The 25913-nt window shown below is 40.4% G+C and overlaps 1 pseudogene; it reads right to left on the reverse strand.

Annotated features, from left to right (window-relative positions):
• Positions 1 to 15: 15 nt before the first annotated feature.
• Positions 16 to 23894, reverse strand: LOC108695764 (annotated as a pseudogene).
• Positions 23895 to 25913: the final 2019 nt, after the last annotated feature.

Below are 25913 nucleotides of genomic sequence, written 5' to 3' on the forward strand. Positions count from 1 at the left end.
TAAGCTCTAGGTATAAATAGAAAGAAAAACATAGTTACTGTACTTGGGCCTTACGTTTTCCCTCTTGCAAATTAGAGATACTGGAAATGTTACACCTGCTGCTCTTGTAGTGAAGTGGCTAAGAATGCTGGGATTCTTAAAAATGTAATTGGCATTGGCATGCTAAAAATGTTGTACAGTGTGGTTATTTCTATAATGAGCAATTCATAGGTAATAGAAAGATACATAATTGCAATGAACGTCTCAAGTATTCCCCATATGGTAAAGGATATAAATACCTTATTTTTAATAAAATTGTCCATCAATTCAGTTCCCAGCTCAGAAGATGCTTTACCATCAATATGTATAGAAGGAGCCACCATTTGGCCTACAGTCTGATGCACATACTGTAGATGAGATGTACCAAGCCTGAAAATTAAAGGAAATTAAAATGAAATGCTATGTATGGGTGGCTTTGTCTGTTTATTCTACTTTAGAAGCGATTCCAGAACCCACAGAAAATGCTAGCACACGGCTGCACTAGATAATCCATGAGGGCTGCAGCAAAGGTCAAAATAACCATACACATAGCCAAAGTCTGACTCATTAAAAGAAATGAGTGTGTTTGGAGCCAACATGATGCACAAATCCAGTTGTCCAGTCTAAGAGGTCACTAAGGATCCAAGGCATTGCTGCTTGACAACAAATACATATTCTATTATGGTAAGTAAATCATTGGGTCCAAATATTCATCAAACAGAGGTCCGACTGGTTGAAAATGAAGTGGTCAAATTAAGAGTTTTGGGAAATTCTGCAATGAACTGTGTTTGTTCATGTTTTGGTCTTCCTCAAATAGGCCATCTTTAGTGAGATTTGATTAACTTGAATCAAGCAGGGTGATATTCATATCTGGCCAAACATTTGGATCAGCAAATAGCACTGATCTGACTACGGTAGATAAGAATTCAAAATGGACCCTATCATTTCAAGTACACAGAGGCCCAAACAGCCCCACTCCCAGCCCACTAAATAGTGACTGTCTATGGCACCTTATAGTACCCCCTTCGACAGTTGCCAGAATCCACAGATTGTCTGGACCGAGCTTTGACTGATTGGTTGGCTGCATTACTGTACATAACAATACAAGCCTGGGACAGCTGCAAATGGGGCCATCGGGTAGGCCATCTAAGAATATAAAATATGGCAAATATATTCACTATTATTATGGGGTATAGTGTAGCAAATGTCAAAATAAAGAAACTAAAGTCCATACATCCATAGTGACCTTAGATAAGGCAAAATGCTTTTTTGCTGCACCCCTATGTGACTTTTGCCATTTAAATGCAAATCCAGTTGAAAGGATATTTAACCAATATGGGGGCAAATTCACTAAACGCCGACGCGCCTAATGCTAGCGTGAATTCGCCAGCATTGGGCATTTTCGCCGATTCACTAACGAACGCTGGCGTAAATTCACTAGTGTTACTTCGCACCCTTACGCCTGGCGAATTTGCGCATTGGACGTAACTACGCAAATTCACTAACATGCGAATGATTCTGAACGCTACCTTTTACGCCAGACTTCCTTCGCCACCTCAGACCAGGGGAAGCCCAATAGAGTAGATAGGGATTGCTTCAAAAAAAGTAAAAAACTTTCTAAGTCCCAAAAAACACTGGCGTTTTTTCATTTTTTATGGGTGATAGGCTGAAAAAGATGGAAACATTTTTTGGGGCTACCCTCCTTCCCCCTACATTTCCTAACTCATGGCACTTTAACTATACAGTGGGCACATGTGTAGGGCAAAATAAAAATTTTATTTAATATTTTGAAGGTTTCCCAGGCTTGTGTAGTGCTGCTATGAATACTTCCATTGAAAATTGAATTTGTCGCCGTATGCAAATTAAGCATAGCTAGCGTAGTTGGCGAATTAATGCTAGCGCAACTTCCCAACCTTAGGCTACCCCTGAGCGCATCTTCGGATTTTAGTGAATTTGCGGAGCGCTGGCGAAAATACGCCTGGTGAAGTGCGGCGAAGCGGACACCGGCGCAACTACGAATCTTAGTGAATGTCCCACATGGTGTCTCTCTTACTCTTCACCAGCAGAAACTCCTGCCAGTCTGCCAACTTCCCCCTGTAATATGTTAAACAGAACATATTGCAAATATTAGTTCATTTATTTGTCTTTATACTAAAGTTTATTTTCTACAAAGCTTATTGTTCATTTCTTACAGTTCATTGCAGCTTGTCTGACAAGGCCAAGAACATTTCAACCTTATGCTGCATGTGAGATCAGGTATTTGCAGTTTTATATAGGCTGGAAGTCTATAGCAAAAGAGAATGCTGCAAGTCATATAGACATTTCTGTACTATCAGGGACAGCCTTTAAATGTGCAGTTAAGTGATGTACTGAGCAAGCATTCCAAAGTTAGTGGCCCATTCCAGCAAAAGTTCATGATATATAAAGGAGATTTACTTACTGGACCAGTTTCCGGACCTTGGACTGCAAATTTAAGGAGAGGGAATGTGTTCCACTCATCAGAGACACTAGAAAGAGCTGACAATACACAGAGCACAGCTGTCGGTTCATGGTTCTACAAGCTTGGGAGGAGCCTGAAAATATATGAAAAGCAATGCAAGGAACGGGACTTACGGATTTTGATTAAACTGGTATCATAGTGAATAGTCACCCCAATGCTAGCGATTTTTATGCACTTATAGCATAGTAACATAGTAAGTTAGGTTGAAAAAAGACACACGTCCACCAAGTTTAACCTTTTATGAGGTGCGCTGGGTTAGCAAGGGCCTGAAATTATTTTTTAACAATGGAACATACAGTAGTTTGTGATTTGTGGGATTGGTTGCAGACCATACTGGCTAACATGCTATGATATAACTGGAATTCACTCCACTCACTGCCCAGCAGCATGCCCATACCTTAAGAGCCCTGATGCTTTAGCCACATTTGATTTTGTATCTAGAAGAGAAAATCAGAATTCTTCTTAAATCTTACGTGCTATTCAGACAGAGCCCCCTCCCATCCCACAATGGTTCTGAGCCCCATCAGGTGGGCAATCGCTATGGAGCAGTGTATGAAGGGTTTCTAGGAAATTAGAATCATTATATGGGGATGGCAGAACAAATGAAGAACCAGATAAAGCCATTGGGAGTGTGTGCTGTTTTTAATGCACAGGTCAAAAGTCGAAACAATACATTTTCTGTTAACAATTCCCATAGATTGGTACAATAAGAGAGGGCACAGATATGATTCCCCTCTAGGGAATCTACAATGTAAATCTAGGGGATCTACACTGTAACATGGTGTGTTTACCCAAAACCCCTAGCCCCCTTAGCATTAGCAGTCACATGATTGGATGCTTACTCTGGTGCAGTCCCAGTCTCATGTCTTAAAGGGATCCTGTCATCAGAAAACATGTTTCTTTTCAAAACGCATCAGTTAATAGTGCTACTCCAGCAGACTTCTGCACCATACCTCCCAACATTTTGGAAGTAAAAAGAGGGACAACATTTTTTTCCCGCACGTAGCGCAGCAAATTTTTGACCACACCCCGTTCTGTGGCCACACCCCCTAATTACCATGTTCAGTTTACAAAATTATTTTTTTTTTTAACAATTCTTTTATTTGCACAACTCAGTTTACAAAATTTGGCAGGTTATGAAAGTTTGAAAATATTTCTCCTTATCTAAACTGTGTTTTTGTGTCTCAAAATTGTTACAAAGTATCTTATTTGCACCTATTAGCTGTTCTGGGCTCTCTGCTAAAAGCCAATTAAGTGAGAAACTTTGTTTCTTTTTCTGGCTGTTCAGTGCAGAGAAAAGAGGGACTTTCCAGTACAAATGAGGGACTGCGGGTTGAGCTGTCAAAAGAGGGACTGTCCCTCCGAAAAAGGGACAGTTGGGAGGTATGCTGTTTTTATGTTAATAAAGCTTGCTTTCAAACCAGGAATTCAAAAAGAAGCACCTGCTTTGAGGCCACTGGGAGCAACATCCAATGGGTTGGAGAGCAACATGTTACTCACAAGCCACTGTTGGGGATCACTGATTTGCAATATAGTCTCATCTAGTGGGTGTGCTTAAGGGAAAGTATACTCCACTTTTTATATATGAGCTCCTTCAGCAGCAGTTATGTGAAACATGCATAAACACTGCATAAAATACATGTACATGTATTTTTATTGCACAAAGCTCATGCCTCCGACCATGATGGTCTACCTCTGACTCCTCAGCCTTTCCTTGGTCTGGTAAAGCCAATTAGCCCCTTCACCATGTACCATAATGACTTGTACTTCTTGCCCATTCTTATCCTGCCTCCACTCACCCTTCTCTTTAAGAGTGAAATGCAGGAAATATCCCTACCCATGGCCTAATAGTTTGCAGCTCATTGGCAGGTGCAAATGATGAGACAAAGTTGAGGATGAACACATTCTCTGGGAAGCAGAGGAACTTCAAGTTAGAGTCCTGCGGCAGGTCGAGTACCCGAGGAATACCCACACAGTTGTTGGTTTTTGGGCCAAAAGTCCCCAATTCCCTGGTTGTGCGGGCAGTCTGCAAGTAACCCACCTGGGTACCTGGCTAAGGTGTGGGCTTTATCCCTCCCACCCTCCTTTGTGATTTCAGTAACTTTGTTCCATTTTCATGGATAGGTCCTTTTTTCGGGACTGGAGTAACATTACTTCCGGTTTACGAATCCCCAGTCAGAAGATAAGTTAACCTATTGCGGGCCAGGCCAAGGTGGATAAGAGGGGGCAAATTGCGGGTTGCGAGTGTGGACCGTGAGTGGGTTTAAGAAAACGGACCCTCGCTGGACTCTATTTCAAGTCCCAGCATCCATGACTTCAACATGGAGAAGGTAAGATCTACAGTAGTTACCTTTTCAACATGAGACCAACTGAATGAGTTTATCTCAATAAGAGGGGGGAGTGCTGCTACTTGGACAGGTATATACTGGCCTAGCAGTAAAGAGAAAGGAAAAAGAAAAATTAGAAAGATAACAGAAGTTGTAAAAACTGATCCCACATCCCGCTGTTATCTTTTTTGTTGAAATTGGAGTAAATTATGATACAGGCTGAGAGGGGTTCTCAAACTTTTTGATATGACTGTAAATAAAATTATATTTGTTTTACGAAAATTATGTGGTTTATCATTTGTTTTCCTAGTGGTGCCACCCATATTTGTATCCCTGGATCCCGCTAGGATCCCCCTGCCACGGAGAGAAATTCCCAGTTCCCTTTCATTTAGGGGATTCAGGAGAATACAATTCAGCCAGCACTCACCAGGAACTCAAATCTCCCATTTAGTAGTTAGGTGCACGTCATTCAGTGTCCACTCCAACCGACTCTGAAAATCCACACACACTGTAGCAGACAGCACCAACAGGAATATCTGTTTAAAAAGCCTTTATATTGCTTTTCTTAGGCTTAATGATCAGGACAATTACAACGTTTCAAGCCAAACAATGGCCCTTTATCAAGCTAGGGGATTCAGGACCTGTGGATGTTAAGATAGTAATGATTTACATCCTATGGCACAAGGGGTGGCCAAGAAGGGGTTACACAAATAGCTGTGCCTGGATCTGATTCATATGAATAGGTGCAGTGGCCCATATGTTACACTTGTATAGGGTCTCAGGAGCAAACGAGGGGTTTGATGGCAATTCTGAGAAACAGTTGAACTAATGGTCTGGAAGCACATGGGAGAATTGTGGTCACCTCCATAGTGTACCTCAGTAAGTAGAACCCAAAAGTCAAAAAAAATTCCCTAACCCTGCACCTAAGGCTAGATAAATTTCCAATGACAAGGTAGATTGCAAACCAGTGGCACTAGAGTTTTTATGGGCTGGGGTATCTCTTATTCACTGTATATAAACCTTACACTATAGGGAAGAGAGAACCTGTATGATGGGCACATGGCAGCTCCAACACAAACAGTATCTGACTTCCCATGCACATAAGCGAATGCACTTCCATATATAAAACAGTTCACATTCTGATTCTGGAATCTAAAGAACACAGGCTGGACAAATGGAATGAAACATTAAGTATGAAAAAGCTGATCAACTAACACCATAGAGAATGTATAGGGGTTACTAGCTGCACTTATGCGTGCTCTATCACAGTGCCTATAGGTTTAAAGGGAAATCTATCCGTAAACCCCATTTGAGCTCAAACTGTATATGCTGCTCAAAGCATAAGGAACCCCTAATAAGAGAAGGTTGTAACTGACTCTAGTGATATGTCCCTAGCTCTTCACTGCAATGGTATCTTCCAGCCTGTGCCCAGGTAGAGATATGTCCCTGGCTCTGCAATGGTATCTTCCAACCTGTGCCCAGGTGATGACGTCATGCAGTGACACAGGGCATGAGACCTCGACCGTTGGAAAGAGACAGTTGGTGAGGAGATTTCAGAGAGAGAAGACGCAGAAGAGAGAGATCGGCGTGAAGAGAGAGAAAATGAAGCGTATCCATCTAGAATCCGGCATTTCGGACCCTGGGCCCTTAAAGGAGAAGAGAAGAAGATCAGCAGGGGAAGAAAATGAAGAGGATAGGCCCAAGAAGAAGAGAGCGAGGAGTTTGGAGGAGCAGCGGGTACCACATGAGAGCTGCAGGGAGGAGAAAAGAAAAAGGGAGGAGAGTGATCAAGGTAAAGAAAAAAAAAAATCACTTTTAGAAAAAGGAGTGCCCCATGCGATAGCCAGTATATCCTATTTTATTGGGGCAATAACATTTTAGGGATTAGATACTAATAATTACTATAGGTGCTATATTGTACAAGGGCAGTTGCCAAAAGCAACTAATTAGCAAACGGCTTGGTACCGTGTAATTTCAACTTGAAAAGCAAAGACCTGGTTGCTATGGGAAACTGCACTAGTATAATTTAGCACTTATTTTCTGTATGTAATGAAAAGCACCAAGTTTGCCCATAGGCACTAATTTACTGGTCATTGAAAAAAATGACCAGTAAATGCTACCTGCTAATCGGTTGCTATAGGTTATTAGATCTGTACTCAGTTGTGCCCATTTGATTACTGCCTTTCCTCCTTCCTCCAAAATATTTCACCAAATTTAGAAAAGGCGCAGCCCACATGATTGCCAACTACCCCTGATTTACCGGTGCAATCACAATTACTCAGGTGCAGTAACCCCCATATCATTGTCGCACTGCCATTGTAGTATATTTTTCCACTCACCCCTCCCAAGGTAAATTTACAATCATATCTATATATACAGAGCGTATAATCAGTCATTTGGGATTTGTGGTACTTTGGAATTTAATCTAAAGAAAGCTTCTTTCTGCAATGGGGTTAAAAGAATAGTTTTCCTTATTACAGAAATAGCTGCCCCTAGAAAATAGCCCTGAAAGTGAAAAAGCTCTGACTAATTTGTGTGATTGTGGGATATCAGCTGCCACTTAAAGGGTTAACTATAACAGAAGTTATGTGAAATGGCTTCTATAATGCTACCGATCTCCAATTCTATTAAAGAAAGAAACAGATTAATTTCAATGAGTTTTAAGTATATATAATGCAACAATATGTGTCTTTTAAATAATAATAGCGCAATATTATTATTCCATGAGCTGATAATATTTTTTTCCCCACTAGGACAAGCCGCCACCGTGAGACCACCACCAGCTAAGTCTTCCTGGATTGACCCACTCAGAGCCTCCAATTACAGCTTCTATTCCATTCTGGGAAGAGGAGGATTCGGCAAAGTGAGTGTGATTGGTTCCCATTAGGCAGAGGCTCTTTTTTTGTAGGTGCTAAATCCTAAATGTGGTAAAAAGCAAAAGGAATGAGAGCTCGGGGGACAATTTCCCTGGTGTGCAAAAGAAACAAAATCCAAATCTGAATAATATTTCCATCTTTGTGCACAGGAACATATATTGACTCTTTTCTTTCCTTTCTCAGGTGATGCTGGCCAAGTTAAAAAACAGCAAGCCATATGTGGCTATAAAATATGTTGAGAAGACAAAGGAGACCGATTACAACAGCCTTGTCACCGAGGCACAAGTTCTCCAGATCTCCAGAGAGTGCCAGTTCCTTTGCCAAGGCTATGCTGCTTTTCAAACCCAGGTACAAAATTAGTTCAGTATTTAAATACAGATAATTAATCCTCTAAAATGAATGGTGTTTCCCCAGTCCAGCAGTCAAAGAGGGCTCTCTTCCACCCTTAAAAGAAACTTTTCATGATAGGATTGCTGTATACCTTAAAGGTAAAAACCATTGAGATTGAGGGGGGAAAAAACAGACAAATAATATAGTGTAGTACTTATGAGTAAAATGCCCACATATATTCTAAAAGTTGTTCTAAGTGCTAAGTTCACACCCATTTTTTTATGCTGCATGCCACCTTAATACATATGCATTCTGTGGAATACAATCCCCTATAAACAAAGGGTATTGAAAAGTAGAAATTGCACCCGTGGTGTCTAGTTGTAGTTTCACAAGAGCCCACAATCCGATTTCCTAGTGAGTTTAGCAGGTGATTATACTTACAATAAGTAAGTTAAAGAAAGGCTTTAAGATTGGTAGGTGTCCTGGTTCGTTTATAATCTTCTTGCATCCTTAGTGGGTAAAATGAAGCAACATATGTGGAAGCGTTTAAACAGTTTTAATAAATAGTAAAAATGACACTCACAAACATTTCCTCTTTAAAATCGCTTTAAGAACATTTCAGCGCATCCGTCTGGTGATCCGAGTCTGTTAGCGTCTCTCTTGTTCCAGCAGCCGTTTCTCGGGGCTCCGGCTGCTGCTTCCAAACTCCTATTTCACCAGTTTTGGGGATCACTGCTCTAATAGACCCCCAGACTACCCCTCTCTTGTATCCTGTAATCCTTGGGATCTAATCTGATGGGTTCACTGAACAACTCTATTGCTTTAGTGTAGTTTCCTTCTTCCACATAATTAATATCGAGTTCTCTCCCTCCTATTCTGCTGTCTTGAGCTGAGTGTAGTTTTGATTCCAGACTACACTCGGCTCAGGACAGCGGAATAGGAGGGAGAGAACTCGATTTAGTGCCATAGATGCAGGGATTTGATTGGCCTGCCAGAGTAACAGAGATTCTCCCAATGGTTTCCAGCCATAACAGTATGCAAAACATCAGTCAACTACCCAAAGCTTAAATGAGCTGATGCCATGTATTCATATAGTATATTGTATATTATTTATTACTGATATAAATAGAGGATTCCATGCCCCATTCTATTTGTCTTTAGTTATGTTTATACCATCTGGTGATTAATAAAATAAGTGCTACTCTGTGTTGTTGTGTTATTTCTTTCTCCCCTTGACTCCTTCTATTTGTCTTTAACTAGCGGCATGCCTTCTACGTAATGGAGTATCTGAGTGGGGGCAGCCTGGAACATGCGCTGGAGGAATACGGCCGGATTGATATCGCCACAACACAGTAAGTGGCACATGTGGACAAATACAAAAGGTCCTCTGCACTCAACCCATTATCAATATATTTAAGACAGAGACATTTTGTGCATACTGCTACTGAAAAATGCCTTACCCTTTAAACAAAACAGGGATTGTTTGTCCATATATTGCAATATTTTTAATCTGGCCAACTACACCAAAGTCATCCCATATCTGGCCAGTCCTATGCTCAATTATCATCTGATTCATTAAGAATTCTATTACTTCAGCCAAGTTTGGGAGATTTACTTTGAAAGCAGCTAATAAGTTGCAGGTAAAACTTTGTCCCTTTGTAAAATGTATAATGAAGTAATAGAATTCTTAGTGAAAATTGAGCAGTTTGCACAAAATGTCTCTGTCTGAAATATATTGATAAGTGGCACATGTGGTAAATGGTACAATAGTTCAATATCACTAAGAAATAACTTTATACTAATTGCACCTACAAAAAGACAGTACAATTTGTCTCTACTAGTTTAGTAGACATTTATTGCTCATGTTATTAAAAGAAAGACTAACCATGATTTTCCTGTTTAAAAGGTTCCTTTCGGCAGAGATTATATGTGGCCTACAATTTCTGCACAGCGAGGGGATCATCCATCGGTCAGTATAGATTTCTTCATCTCTGTAACATTCTATAGCAGAGGCCACACTCAGGTTGCTCTGCAGATCAGCTGCTCTTGTCTTCGTCTGTATAACTCCTTTAATCTCTTTATTACAGAGACATCAAACCCCTTAACATCTTACTGGATGACAAAGGCCATGTTAGGATCTCGGACTTTGGCCTGGCTAAGCAATACGTCTTCGAGGACGACACCATCACTGGCTTGGCCGGAACCCTGAGATACATGGCCCCGGAGGTGAGAAATGCAATTACGGTAGATGTGTGAAATGTAGTAAAAGGAAGAAATATAGGAGAATGTCTCCTGGATGGGCAGATCGGGGAGCTGTATGTGGTGGAAGTGGGATGGAGCATTTAAAAGACAGGGCAGGGTGGTGAAATAGTTCAGGTAGGGGAGGGAAGTTTGGAGAATTACACATTACCACTTGTGTGGCAACACTAGTTCTGATCCAAGCTAGAGAAAGCAAATGGTTGCATGCATTATTTTATACACTCAATGGCCAGGTAATGTTTGTTGGTAATATTATGCCTGTAGACAAACTTAGAAGGTACCATTTAGCTACTTGGCAAGTTAACATTTTCTCTCTTTTTCAGATAGTACAAGAAAAGCCATATAATGCAGCAGTCGACTGGTGGTCACTTGGCGTTACCATCTTTGAAATGGCCACCGGCGTCCCCATATTTTGGAACAGTGACAGCGAGGAACTCGTTCACACCATCATCATGGAACAGCCTGCAATACCTCAATGGCTGGATAAAGACCTGAAAGATCTTCTGAAAAAGGTGGGTAGCAACAGTGGTATAGAGGTATTGTAACATTCACAGACATATTTCTGCTCTATTTCTGCTCCATTGGGGGTATTCAAGTAATTGGCTATTGATATTTTAGCTCCTAATAAAGAAGCCAAGAAGACGCCTTGGTTTGCGAGGGAACATCAGGTGCCACCCATTTTATGAGTCCATCGATTGGGTGGCGCTGGAAGAAGAAGGAGCAGAATCCCCTTTCCAGCCAAGTGAAGTAAGTACATGATTTGCAAATACAAATTAGAAATGATTATAGTCCTGGATAAATAACACTGACTAGTGAAAAGTTTGTGGAAGTTTTATTTAAGTATTAAACACACAAGTCTCTATGAAACCTATACACATAAGGAAGGTGCCTCTACTAAGGCAAGCAGTATGGCTTTAGAATTTCAATTCTAAATATTACATATTTAATATAATGGAATCTTTATTGTGAATTGATGTTAAATATAATGCACATCAACATTTTAAATTGGGCCTCTAAAAGTAAATACAGTAACTATTCTCTTGCTCATGATAAATATTCTGTATCATCTTAACTGAATTGATTTCTGCTTTTCAAACAGCCATCAGCAAAGGTCTTTGTTCCATATGATGGGAATCTGCCGTTCCTCCGGTCCAAGGAAGATGAAGCCACATCAGGGGACAACAATATCGTCTCTGGCTTTTCATTCCTAAGTTCCTCCTGGCTGGAGTAAGTGAGTAGGTGAGTGTGTATGATCCAGCCAGTCATGATAACATGCTGTTCCATCTAGCATAGGTACATAAGATCAGAGGACAGGGGCATATCTGTGGATTCAACATTATCTCCATTTGCTGCTCAAGGCCGTATCATCTCCTGCATTTCCTTCCTTGGTAACATCAGGCGCAGTCACTCATGTGGTACAGGGCAGGTAAGTATAAGGTAGGTATCTATGTGAGTGAATGGTGAGTGAATGTGAGATATGAAAGGATAAGGGTGTAACGAGAAGGCAAGCAGATGGTAAGATCTCAGACTGCTTTGTCTTCCTGCACATCATGTCTATAGATCCTATACCCTGTTAGTTTTATATATAGTTCTATAGTTCTGATCATTTCAGTAGAAATCCAGGTCAAGGGTTTTTTCCCTGTCTGAAGTAAGATGGGGGTTTTTTTTACCTTGTCCTGGTTTAAGTTTAGTTTTAGTCAAACGAGCAAAGGGTGGGACGTCATAGACACGTGCAGTTTAAACCTCGTTTGTTGTCTTTGTTTGTCACGTTTGTCTTGTCTTGTGTGAGGCGTTACACCCGGCGTGCCGGTAACAGGGTTGAAGCCTTGGCGTGGCGTTACTGCTCACATGTATAAACATGTGCTAATTCAACCAGTGGTGTGACTGTGAGTAACAAATAACATAAAAGTAGGGAGGGGTGTGTGTATGGATGCTGGGCTTTCATTTGGAGGGGTTGGACTTGATGGACTTTGTCTTTTTTCAACCCGATTTAACTATGTAACTATGTACTATATTGTTTATTGTTACATGTTGTATTCTGCGAGACTACGGGTCCAAAGTGACGGAACCACACATTTATTTTCCTCTGCTAACGAAGCAACGGATTGACTGGACAGGCAGGATCTTCCACAAACCCGACTCTTAAGGGCCAGAGATCAACAATCTCCAGCACATGGATGAAGGAAATCAACCGCACCCTAGGCCTTACTACACGGAGACTCTTTTGTTCCTGTTCCTTTAACTGAAAGACAGACTGCTGTGCTGGAGGCTTCCTACCCACCTACTACTATTACTAGCCCACCGTCTGCTTCCCTGGACCCATCCATCCTCTGGGCTAGTGTTCCACTCTGCAAGCCCCTGACATCCAAATGGCTAAGTAATGGGCTTCCTCATACTCCCTTGCAGCACAGAGCTGATACCCCATAGGACTTGGTGTGACCAAAACGCCAAGGAACTTTGCTCCCAGGATGTAGCTGGACAGTGTCTAACTAATACTACTTTAATCATTATAAGCCCAACAACAGTGAACTTGGTTAAGGCTATATTCATGTGGTTTGTTATGTTGTTCATTTGTTACAAAAAATAAAATATACCTTTAAAAAAATAATGTTGTCTAGTATTTCAAATTGTTTGTCGCGTGGTACAGGTACGGGATCAGTTATCTGAAAACCCATCATCCAGAAAGTTTCGTATTACGATAGACTCCATTTTAATTAAATCAGATTTTTAAAAAGTATTTATTTTTTCTCTGTAATAATAAAACAGAACCTTGTACTTGATCCCGACTAAGATATAATTAATACTTATTTGAAGCGAAACCAGCCTATTGGGTTTATTCACTTTTTACATGATTTTTCAGTAGACAGAAGATATGAAGATCCAAAGTACAGAAAAATTCATTATCCGGAAACCCCCAGGTCCTGAGCCATACCTATATTACATAAATAGTGTTCTGGAGAAGGCACATTTATATGGGGCAAATATAGAGGCCATTAGGACATTGGGGTTTAATGAGAAAAAAATGTCTATTCTTTATTTTAAACAATGGTAGCCAATGTCATTATACTGTATCTCTGAAAACTGCACTAGATCCACAACTTATTATTTCAGCATGTTAGATAACAGCAAGATGACCGATGTCTTGCATTGCTAATGAAGTTTGGGATGCCTAGTTTGAAAGCTACAAGGGCACAAAATGGTGTTTTAGGGAAGATCTACAGAGGAGGTCTCCTACCGTTTATACCCTTGTGTCATACTCAACTGTAAAAAGAGATGGGGAACAACACAAGCATAAAAATAGTTCCTGGGTGGTGCAAAATAAGGGTTGTGATTGGCTATGTGGTAGCCCCTATGTGGACTGGCAGCCTATAGGAAGCTCTGTTTGGCAGTACACCCTGTTTCATACCTCCCAACATTTTGGAAGTAAAAAGAGGGACAAAAATTTTTTCCCGCACGTAGCGCAGCAAATTTTTGACCACACCCCTTTCTGTGGCCACACCCCCTAAATACTATGTTCGGTTTACAAAATTTGCCAGGTTATGAAAGTTTGAAAATATTTCTCCTTATCTAAACTGTGTTTTTGTGTCTCAAAATTGTTACAAAGTATCTTACTTGCACCTGTTAGCTGTCTCTGCTAAAAGCCAATTAAGTGAGAAACTTTGTTTCTTTTTCTGGCTGTTCAGTCAGAGAAAAGAGGGACTTTCCAGTACAAATGAGGGACTGCGGGTTGAGCTGTCAAAAGAGGGACTGTCCCTGCGAAAAAGGGACAGTTGGGAGGTATGCTGCACTGAAATCCATTTCTCAAACGGATTTTTTTATATTCGATTTTGAAATCTGACATGAGGCTAGACATTTTGTCAATTTCCCAGCTGCCCCTGGTCATGTGACTTGTGCCTGCACTTTAGGAGAGAAATGCTTTCTGGCAGGCTGCTGTTTTTCCATCTCAATGTAACTGAATGTGTCTCAGTGGGACATGGGTTTTTACTATTGAGTGCTGTTCTTAGATCTACCAGGCAGCTGTTATCTTGTGTTAGGGAGCTGCTATCTGGTTACCTTCCCATTGTTCTTTTGTTTGGCTGCTGGGGGGGAAGGGAGGGGGGGTGATATCACTCCAACTTGTAGTACAGCAGTAAAGAGTGATTGAAGTTTATCAGAGCACAAGTCACATGACTTGGGGCAGCTGGGAAATTGACAGTATGTCTAGCCCCATGTCAGATTTCAAAATTGAATATAAAAAATCTGTTTGCTCTTTTGAGAAATGGATTTCAGTGCAGAATTCTGCTGGAGCAGAAGTATTAACTGATTCATTTTGAAAAAATAAAAATTCCCATGACAGTATCCCTTTAAGAATGCTTTGCTCTTGAATTCCAGCCAGCAATTCTGTAACTAGATTAACAGAACACATCAGGTTACAGTCAGTTATTGGTGAAGGCAATATGCTTCTTATTAATACTGTTTGAGGGAAATCATGTACAAAAGGACATGCAGAAGTCTCAAAAACAACCCTAATTTACTAAAAGAGTTAATTTTTACAACAGCTGTATTTTCTCTGCAGCTCCCACCTCCATGTAAACTTAGGTTATGGATTTATCTATTTTAATGGTGTTCACAACTCAGCAGCAATTAGGGTAGTAATTATTTGGCAATCACTAGTATCTTGGTATCTGTACATAAATACATTCTGTCATAGAGACAAAAGTGATGGAATTTTGTATTTGTTGATTTTCAGCAAATTGCAAAGCATCTTGTCCCGTGAAAGGTTAAATCACTGCAGAGTGTCCCTCTTTTTTTAAAAAAGATGGCAGCATGAAGAACCTTCAGCTAAGTTGCCAGACACCGGTCCTGGGCAGAAGGCTAGTGTTCTGGCTCACAAATTGGCACCCCTCACCCCCACTTAACGTTTTATTGTCTTTTTTAGTCTTATTTGAAGCTTATCATAAGGGTACCCCCTGGGTGCAAGAAAAATGCTATTCTGGCCAATAAAAATGATGCTTGTAGGGGGCTCTCCGGTGATTAAAGGCACACTACACCAAAGTTCTTAAAAAAACTTGAAATAGTTTTATCTAAAGAATTGTCAAATCGACTCACCACCAGCATACAGTATATCGTCTTTACAGACTTACAGGTATTTTCCACAACACTGGACTTGCAAACCCAGCCACTTGGCCTTTCTTGCACCACCTACAGGTCAGGCAATCCGCCGTGCATACTACGAGCCCTCCAGCTCGCCCCGGTAGTAATTTCCGTGTGCCACCTCCCTCCTTCAGCCAGCACCCCCTAGCCTTTTCCGGGTAGGATTTTCACCACAGGCCTTGATTGTCCACACTGCCCTGTCTATCTCTCTTTTCCCTATCTGTGGCCGAGCCATGGCTACTAAGCCTCTTACTCCTTGGTGGGGTGCCAGCTACCCTTTCTAACTTTGTCCTCACTGGCTGTGGCACCTAGTGCCCAATTTAAAGTTCTATCTATCTATTTATCTATACCTCTCAGAACCGACTAACCACACCCTGGGTGGAACCATCGCTTTTATACCTTTTCTGCCCTATCTCACTCTAGTGGCCGGGCAGGAACTACATTTTACATAACACCATTATATAACCCTTATATAACTAATGGGAACCCACTGCCATCTAGTGGACAAACCCTGTAAATACACCTTTTTAACTTAAATTTTTCAACATTAAAATTACACATACACGTAACAATCATTTTCTCACATTTACATCATCATGCACTACATTTTCGTACAACACCATCTTCATCCACCTTACATGCTTGGTGGCAAAGTTATTAATAGGGAGGAAAGATAAAAATATAGGAAGGACAGTATTTTTTTTTTCCAGAAAGCGTGGCAACCCTAGCCATTACATGTGTCTTTGTTTGCCCTCTGGTGGATTTTTTCATGTTTGAGGTATGAGCTGATCTGAGTATCTCCATGGGTCTCTACCCAAGGGCATGGCGAAAGCAAATGTAATTGCCTATGTTGCCATGTGTTGGAGCACATATAAAAACTACCAGCAAATACAAATGAGCACTTTGGACACCCTCAGGTAGATGATATTCTCTCCATTCCACCTTTAGTCAGTCCTGCTGCATTCTAATATGCTCTTATGGACAGTGGAAATAGGGCTACCGCAAAACTGGTGCATTTTGTTTTGTTGAAAAATGTCAGTATTTTGCCAAATGATTTAAAGTCACCAAATGCATTATAGTCAATTGCCATTTTTTCTCCCACCAAATGCACTGGAGTCAGTGGGATTTTTTCTTTTATCCCATTTTGTCTTGCACCATATGCACTGCAGTCAATGAGTGTCTTTCATAACTAAGCAAATGATAAAATTCAAGAGTAGATTCATGAACCATGTGAAAGTATGACAGAAAAGTCAGGGTTTGGCAGGTGCCACCCATCTCCCTGACCAGTAGTGCTATTCCCATATATCTAGCACAGTTTTTCAAACCATTTTACCAGTAGTCAGTTTTATTGTTCCTAGAAAATATAAGCTGAATAATTACAGATCCAAAGTGGGTGTATCCTCAAGTGGATCCATGATTAACTGACTAGAATGGTTCTGATATGACAAAGTATTATCCACACGATATCTGCTTTTTGCACATTGATTTCAGAGATGACCTATACAAAAGCATTTTTTCACATGCAATATAAGCTTAGAATTTAGCGAAAACAGGTATTTCTTCATAGCCGTAAGAAGAATAGGAGGAAGAGCAAAGAACTAGTTCATCAACATCTAGTGTGCTACAAAATACCATTTGATTCAAGGTCTTCAAATTGACTGCTGGCAAGTGGTTTTCTCTGGTGGCCTTGGCTGACATGAGAAAATCATTGCTTTTATTATGTTAGATCATTTTTTTGACATTGGGTCACCAGCATGTAAGTCAGGAAATTATTAGTAAGTGAGCAGATACATTAAATTTATCTGATGCTACCACGGTCTCGTTCAACCATCAACCACTCCTGTCAGGCAGGTAAGTGTATTAAATCCATATCCATTTAAAGCTCTCTTTATTTTACCCACCTGTGAGTCACGACTCTCAGAGACTCTTTACAAATCATTCAGTTCTTTGTTTCAAATCAGCCACAATGGGGTGTGGCCGTAAAATCTGGTGGACATCTCCTCCCTCTGTAAGCTTCTTCTCCAGCATGCTGAAGCCATCAAGTAGTTGCAGGGGCGTAACTACCGGGGGAGCAGGGGGTGCAATTGGGCTAGGGCCCCCTCGGCAGATCGCGCACGCTGCAGCTGGCTCGATTCGGCTGCAGCCGCAGAGAAATTACACGGACGAGGGTGGGGGCGGGCCCGGCTGAACGGCTCGCACCAGGGCCCGCCCCCACCTAGTTCCGTTACTAAGTAGCTGGTACATTGAGAGAGCAACTGTTTCAGAGCCTACAGCAAAACGCTACCTGGATTTCAGGATCAACAAAACTACGGTAAGTGCGGGGGAATCATCGTCCCCCCAACTTCCACCACCTATACAATTCAACGAAATTGGAAAGCGAGAGCAGTGACAAATATAGATAACGTAAAAAACACATTTCCTTATGTTAATGTTCAAATAATTTATTCATCTTAAGAACCTAGAAAACATATATATACATAAACAAACAGAACAGCTACTCAGTTGGGCATGTGTGGCGTGTTGCACTGGTGTTGAAAACCTATTGCTCCTGTAAGGCATATGGGGACTTGGAACTGTAGCTGATAACTTGGCAGGCGTTTGGGGTTACTGGCTGTATGTTAGTGTGTGCCACATTTGTAGAGGAGAGATAGGGAGAGCGCTTCCTGCACTGGATCAGATGGCCACTAAAATATTTCTCCAGAAACATGAAAACAGAGAGAGAGGTCTTTGGCACATAAATCAGAAACCAGTGGGCCCAGACTCTATACCTGAGATCTAGCTATTTCAGTACATGAGATTAATCTTTATCTCCAGTGCAAGGCAGGTGGGTGCATGGGTTCAGCTGGGGACAGCGCTCGGCCATTGCAAACTTCAGACTATTGATTACAGAGAAGACTGGCAACAATCCGGTCCATTTGGCAGAAAGCTTGATCTTGCTTGCCAAATTCAGAGAAGAGGTGTACAGTAAATAAGGCAAATTAAGTAACAATACAGGATATACACATTAAAGATACAGCTTCTACTGACCACAAGTGACCATGTTATTACCGCTGTGTCATAGCTTCTTCCATCTCCTTTTTCAGCAGGTTATGAAGGAGTCAAGTTTGCCTTAAAGATCTCAATGTACTACCACTTTCTATGCCTGGAACTGCATATTTTGCATATTGTTTTTTGCATATTGTCTTTAAAGGGAAAATATACCCCTCTATTTGACATGACCTTTTTAGCTGCGGTTATGAAGAAAATGCAAATAAACACTGTCTGCACTGCCAAAAATAAATACTGTATGTATATGCAAACCTGATACCTGATTCCAGGGATTGATAAGGAGCCATGATATTGGGAAGAACTATTTTCCAGCCCCCCGTAGGTTAACCCTAACCTTCCCCCACCATGTCATTTTGTAAAGAGATTGATTCGGGGACTTGGAAGTCCCTCTGCTTTCCATAGTGGGTGGTGCACGGATTCTTTGAAAAGCAGAAGTACTTATTTCTAAGAACCTTATGTATTGTCTATTAATATCTGCAACTATACACCTTAATTTCCCTGGTTTCTAAAAAAAAATGTAGGTATTATCAGATGCCTATCATTTTAAATCCAGTGCTCCGGTATTGTCTTTAGAACCCTCATGCACCATAACTCTCAAGAAGACTGTGGGCCTCATTGACAAAGGCCCTACATGCACAAACCTGATGCAATGTGCAGAGCAGCTACATCTTTACTAGCACCCTGCACACACTAGCATGTTTAATTGTCAAGCAAGTAAGGGGGAGTCAAGGAGTGAGACGGTGGATACCTATATAATCCCCCCCCTCCATCCAACGTCTCATAATTACAGCTCAGTACATACAAATATCAAGAATTTACTTAAGCGCCTGTTATTGGGCGATGGGTCTGGGGTGTAATATTCATCTGAAGGTGCATTGTCTTCATTTTCCTGGCATATAAAAAAACAGTTATTTTACATCCAGAATTGGGCGATGGGTCTGGGGTGTAATATTCATCTGAAGGTGCATTGTCTTCATTTTCCTGGCATATAAAAAAACAGTTATTTTACATCCAGAATGTACAATGTACAATCATCAAAGACCATGATGCCAGACCACAAACTGGATTTTTCTTTTTATATTTTATCTGCTCAATTGCTTTTTTTTCTATAACTGCGCCTGCAGTGACCTCATGTGGCCACTAATAATTCAACATAGGCCTAAATGAGATGACCGATAATTCTGTATGTATTACATGTCTTTGGCAGGGCCAAGCAGCAAACATAGTCCATTAACTCATGGGCACCCCAGTGAACAACATTAAACTCTGGACAGATTTAGTCTGGGAAATTGGCTTTTTTCTGTTGACTCCATTTACCATCAGCCATGCAGCAGTTTTATCAGACCATTATGTGATCTCAACTGTGATCTCAGTCTGCTAGATTTTCAGAACAGCCTGGGGATCACATACAGAACTACCTGGCCTCTTCTATTATAGGTATTTTACTGATTACCTTGTTGAGACTAGCTGACAACACAGACAACACAGACATTGCTAGAAAAATGTTTTAACCACCCCACTCACATTCTTGCCTGGGCAAACAAGGACTGCCAGAATCTGTTTGCCCAAGTACAAAGATTAAAAAGATTAAAAAGTGTGCCAACGATGAGCTAAAATGTTCTGTTACAGAATGTTACTAAATATTAGAACCCTGGACACCAGTTCAATGGTAATTTTACAGCTTTTCTTTAAAAATAACATATATTTCTTATTAACAGCACCTGAGTTAAATAAGGTGGTGACAGAGTGAGAAGAACAAACATTATATCTGGGAAACAGCACATTCCACATGGAAATTGGCTAAGACTAGAGCTAGAGAGTGACTGCAGTTTTTAAAATATATATATATATATTTTTTTTTTACACACACATATATATATATATATATATATATATATATATATATATATATATATATATATATATATATATATATATAATGAGATCAGTAAAGAATTTTTATCAAACTATAGTCATTTATGGCCACAAGCACAGTTGCACTTCTACACTCACATTAAACCCCATTCTTTATAGGTGCTTTTGTTAAAATGCGCTCTTAGCATTTCGGTATAGCTGCGCACAGTTCTTTCTGCTGAATCAAGCACTGAAACACTTATTAACTAACACTCTCTCCACCTCAGGGGTTCCCAGCTATAGGTGCCAGAAATTCCACATATGTGTTGAACAATGTGTCAGGTGCAACACCTTCTTGCAATTGCCCTTACATTTGAATTCTGGGAAAAAAGCGGGATTGTGGTAAAAAAAAATGGTGACTGTGCTGGAAATTGCCCTTTGCTTACTGTACCTGCAGTCCTAAATGACCCCTTATTTCTCATCTCTTTTCTTCAAAGGGTCAGAGGAGTGTGTCCCTATTTTTAAAGGGTAAAACACTCTAGAGATGAAAATAAAAGTAATTTTAATACCTTTGTTAAGATGAGAAGTGAAAACAGAATTAAAAAGTTTTAATTAATGTGTAGTGGAAAGTGTCTTAAAATTACATCCCTTTAACTATTTTAATGGACTATACAGAAGTGCATCTAATTTTTTTCGAACATCAACAGCAGTGACATTTGCGTTACTGCATATCCACTTTATTGTGCCCTCGTGTATCCGTAATTATGTATAAAATTGGTTAATTCTGAACACGAGAAAAGGTTGCCTATTATGGGAGTTGGGATTGAAACATATGGGTGCAGGCCACTGCTTGAGTGAACTCCCTGAATGCAGAAGGCTACTGGAATTACAGTATATATCAAATAATAATAGTAAACGGTCTAATTTACCTCCACGTTTTGGTTTTGAGTACTGAAGCTGGGATAAAAATCCTGGACTATGAGAATTAAGGTGCAGGTCTCATAGAACTGGCGTTCCAACTAGAGCAATAAAACAAAATATCATATAAACAGCAGAGAATATACAAACAGGGAACGATCATTTACAGATTTTTGTACAGGGAAGTAATTAGCTGATGTGTAATTGAAAGTTGAGCAAAAGTTTAGTAGTAAATGAAAAGGGATGTAAAGACTGTTCAACCACAGTGTATGAAATTGTTTTTCGGATACAAATACTTCATACATCGAGATGTGAGGCATGCAGGGTGATATCCTTAAAGCAAAATTGCACAATAAAATGTTTCCTCTACTCTACAAGACCACCTGATCTATTTAAATCTGGCCCTGTGTTCTTTCTTTCTACACCTGCCGGTGGAAGCATGAATATGTTGAAGCACTCATCTGGCTTCACTACATAGACACACAGTGCAGCAAAGATCAAGGTGGAACCGGGAGCCATACAATACATGTTGCTGCCATTCTAGTACCACTGCTGTACATTGTATGATTCCTGGCACATGGGGCGATTCCATCTCAAATTTGCATCTGATAAACTAATGTGGGAAATGCTCTGAACCTGCTGGTGTATATGTGGGTCAGGTCACGTGTTTACCACTCGTGATTTTGTCAGGGAGCGTTTCCAAGTGCCTGACCCACAGATGCACCAACAGGGTAAGAGCAATTCCCATGTTTGTCTATGACATGGCATATTTAGGCCCCATTTTACAAATTTCAAGGGCAACAAAATGCTGAGAAAGGTATCATTTGCCACTGTCCTATGCTTATTTATGTGAAACTGAACAAACCTACCTGAAAAGAGCCTGAAGTTTGGTGTTGACCAGTACAAAAGCATGCAGGATCTCTTCTGCACCCCGCTCACTGCTGCTGTTAATGAAATGGACAATCTGTTACTCTAGGAACTCAATGCACTGCTCACAGAGCTTTGGGTAAATCAGCCACTCCACATCCTAGTTAGAGAGACATTAATGGCCTAATTACTGGATTTCTAGGGACACATATCCATTACAATTAAAAAGCACACATGGATAGACACTAGATGGGGACAGAGGCTTCCAACTCTATATTACTGCCTTAGATGTACATACTCATATATAACTGTTCAATAAGCCTCTACCAGTAGAAGAAATAGAGGCAGCTGTAAGATGATATATGTGGAGTCACTTGCTACACTGATTTGATCTAATTTACAAGTTCTAGCCTTCCGGATGAAAGGCAAAGTAAAATAGTAGGGATCAATCACCTCAACAGCAAAGCTGTGATCTCATTTTGGAGCTAGTTGTATGTTAGAAGCAAGCTCTGAAATGTCTTCCATACTAGATTGTGCTGTTCAGAGTCTGCAGGGCGTAGTCTGCAAAATGAAGCGGATACAATATTAACGCATGCTAACTGATTTAAACAAAGAGAAGATCTTCATGATTAAATAAACACATATTTGCACATACGGAATATGAGGACCATACATAGGAGTGAGAATGAGTCTCTTTGCTATTGGTCACAAGTAACATTCAAACTTACTCTTACTTAATTAACTGCCTGTCAAATGTGACCAGGCCAAAGTGAACATCACAGAGTCTTTTCAGGACCTACAGTTTCCTGCGCAGATCGTGCTCGTTTTCCATTTACGGCAATGTACAGGCATTTTACAAACTGCAAAAAGAAAAGGGAAGGATCATTAGATGGAGAAGAATGAGGATTACTTCTCTCCCAATACTGTAACTGGAAACTGATTTGGTTAAATGATGATTAGATTTTTTTACATGTTGAATAGGATATATTTGACAGGGAGGTTAAACCATATAACACTAATAAAATCATAGAGAACATGAGGGGGGTCTGACATTTTTCTTGGAAAAGCATGGCTCACACATATTGATATAGCAAGCCATATAATGGTCAGACTCAGAAGCAAATGGAGCTGGTGTCCAAGATAAGCTATAATTAGTAATGTTGTTTTTTCATGAAAACTGTTTTAGGCAATTTAGACCATTTTTACAGTTGCTTATGGGGTAACTGCAGTATTATACTCAACCACTGTGTAACTAGACCAGGCTGTCTGGAAGCATAGGAGATAGAAGGAGTTGAGAGTTCAGTAAAGCAGCCCAAGGCACATATGAAGGACGCAGAGGTGACCTTTTTCAGTGGTGAAACATGAATAGGTATCAGTGATCTTCTCCATTATTGTAACACAAGAGATGATTAAAGGATGAAAAAAGAGTATTGATGCTGTTTCCTAAGTTTGGTGGCTAAAAAAAACTATAAATGGGTACATAAAAATGTTCATTTTAAGTAAAAATAAAAATATAATAAACTGTACATTAAGGTTAATGGAGGGTGTATGTCCCCTTTAAAGTTCTATTGTTACAAAGAGAACTTCATGATGTGTGATTTTATTATAACCTAAAAGGCTTTGTATTGTGGAACTATACAATGTGCCAGAATGCATTCATTAATACCTGCTGCTCCTCAGTGTAACCATATTTACTCTGCAGGTTCTTCTCAAACTCTTCATCTGTCCAGTAAAACAGGACTTCAGCTTAAGTACACATTTCATCTGCCATTGAACAAAACAATATGTTGTCAGTGGTGGCCAAGCTTTCAACTAAGGGCTTTATCTACAATCACAGTTTTCAGATTTCCCTGGACAAAAGGCAATCACTCCCTAATTAATTATTAATGGTAAATTACTCTCCACACTGGTAATGAACCTTGATATATACATTATCCTAGTGATCACTCACTACAACTAGAATCCTCCAATATATTATCTTGCTGACAGCTGCAGTCCAGCAACATTTTGGGTAAGGCCAGACAAGGAGATTCGTGGAAATTTTGTCGCCTGGCGACTTATCGCCATGTCTTTTGCACGACTATCTCCCCGAACTGCCAAAGACGTGGTGATAAGTCGCCAGGCGACAAAATCTCCCCGAATCTCCTCATCTGGCCTTACCCTTAGGGAATCCAGGTTAGGAAAAAGGGCATTACAGTGTGTATTTCAAGTCCAGCAATTACAGCAGCTTCTCATTTCTCCCTACTACTTACGTTTTATGCTTAGTGTCCCAGTGATGGCCTCATAGCTTATTTTCATTCATTCATCTTCTGTTCAGCGTAAACGTTGGAATGTTTCAGTCGGCATCTGAAGAAGGCTAATTGAAGAACCATACAACAGTATTATAAATTTTTCTCACAAAAAGATATTTCCTAAAATATATAGCTTTTTACCAATAGAGGGATTATCTCAGATTCACTGATCATAACGATCATTGGCTGCTATGGGGGGGGGGACTATAACTCCATAAGATACAGCATGTCTACTACTTTGTCAGTATTTAGTTATCCTATATCATTATTTCAATCTAAAAGTGAGAAGTATCACATTTAGGGTAAGGGCACACTGGGCGATTCGGGGAGATTTAGTCGCCTGGTGACTAATTACCGCGACTTTGCTGCGACTAATCTCCCGAACGCCTTCCCTCACTCTGCGCTGGCTAAAATGAAAAATCCCCGGCACTAATCACACGCAGCAATTCGTTTTCCGAAGTTGCCTCATGAGGAAACTTCGGGCGACTTCTGAAAACGAATCGCCACGTGTGATTTTTCATTTTAGCCAGGCACAGAGAGATGGAAGGCGTTCCTGGGAGATTGGTCGCCGCAAAGTCGAGGCAATTAGTCGCCAGGCACCTAAATCTCCCTAAATAAACCCAATAGGCTGGTTTTGCTTCCAATAAGGATTAATTATATCTTAGTTGGGATCAAGTACAAGCTACTGTTTTCTTATTACATAGAAAAAGGAAATCATTTTTAAAAATTTGGATTATTTGGATAAAATGGAGTCTATGGGAGGCAACCATTCTATAATTCGGAGATTTCTGGATATCGGGTTTCCGGATAAGGGATCCTATACCTGTATTTGACCAGGAAGAGTAAAGAGCTGATTGGTTACTTTGGGTTAGCAAGTAACAACCCTGTTTGTGCATAATTCCAGTAATACTCAATGTATAGTCAAGGTACAGAAAATATTGTTGCGGTTGGAGCATAAACCAGAGCTGAAATGCTTGGAAAGGAATAAATAACATTATCTGCTCTCAGATACACAAACAATTTTTATCTAAACAAGTTAAGTCCCCTTTTCAAAGGAAACCTATATACCTTTATACATTTTATTTTGTTGGTATGTGTTTTTATTTGGCCTCTGATTTCCTATGACACTGTGCTGGCCACATACACTAATAATAATCCCGCCGCAGCTTTCTGCTTCACCTTCCGTAACAATATAACACTAATAATGATGCGAGGCCTGGCACACACTGTCACACAGAACAACATTGACTGCAGTATAAAAACACAAAGCCTAAGGGTAGGACTACATGGATGTTTCGCCGCGATCCGACACGATGCGACAAAACACCGGCTGCGAGCTGTGTCTGCATCCGACAGTCGTGTTGCGTCAGATCAATGCTGCGACACCATGCGACAATGCATTCACTTACCTTATTTTTGTCGCATGCGACTTGTAGCAGGCATTTTGTCGCATCGCGCCCGATCGCAACGAAAAAGTCCATGTAGTCCTACC

The sequence above is a fragment of the Xenopus laevis genome, chromosome 7L (assembly GCF_017654675.1).
Source record: "Xenopus laevis strain J_2021 chromosome 7L, Xenopus_laevis_v10.1, whole genome shotgun sequence".
Lineage (NCBI taxonomy): Eukaryota > Metazoa > Chordata > Amphibia > Anura > Pipidae > Xenopus > Xenopus laevis.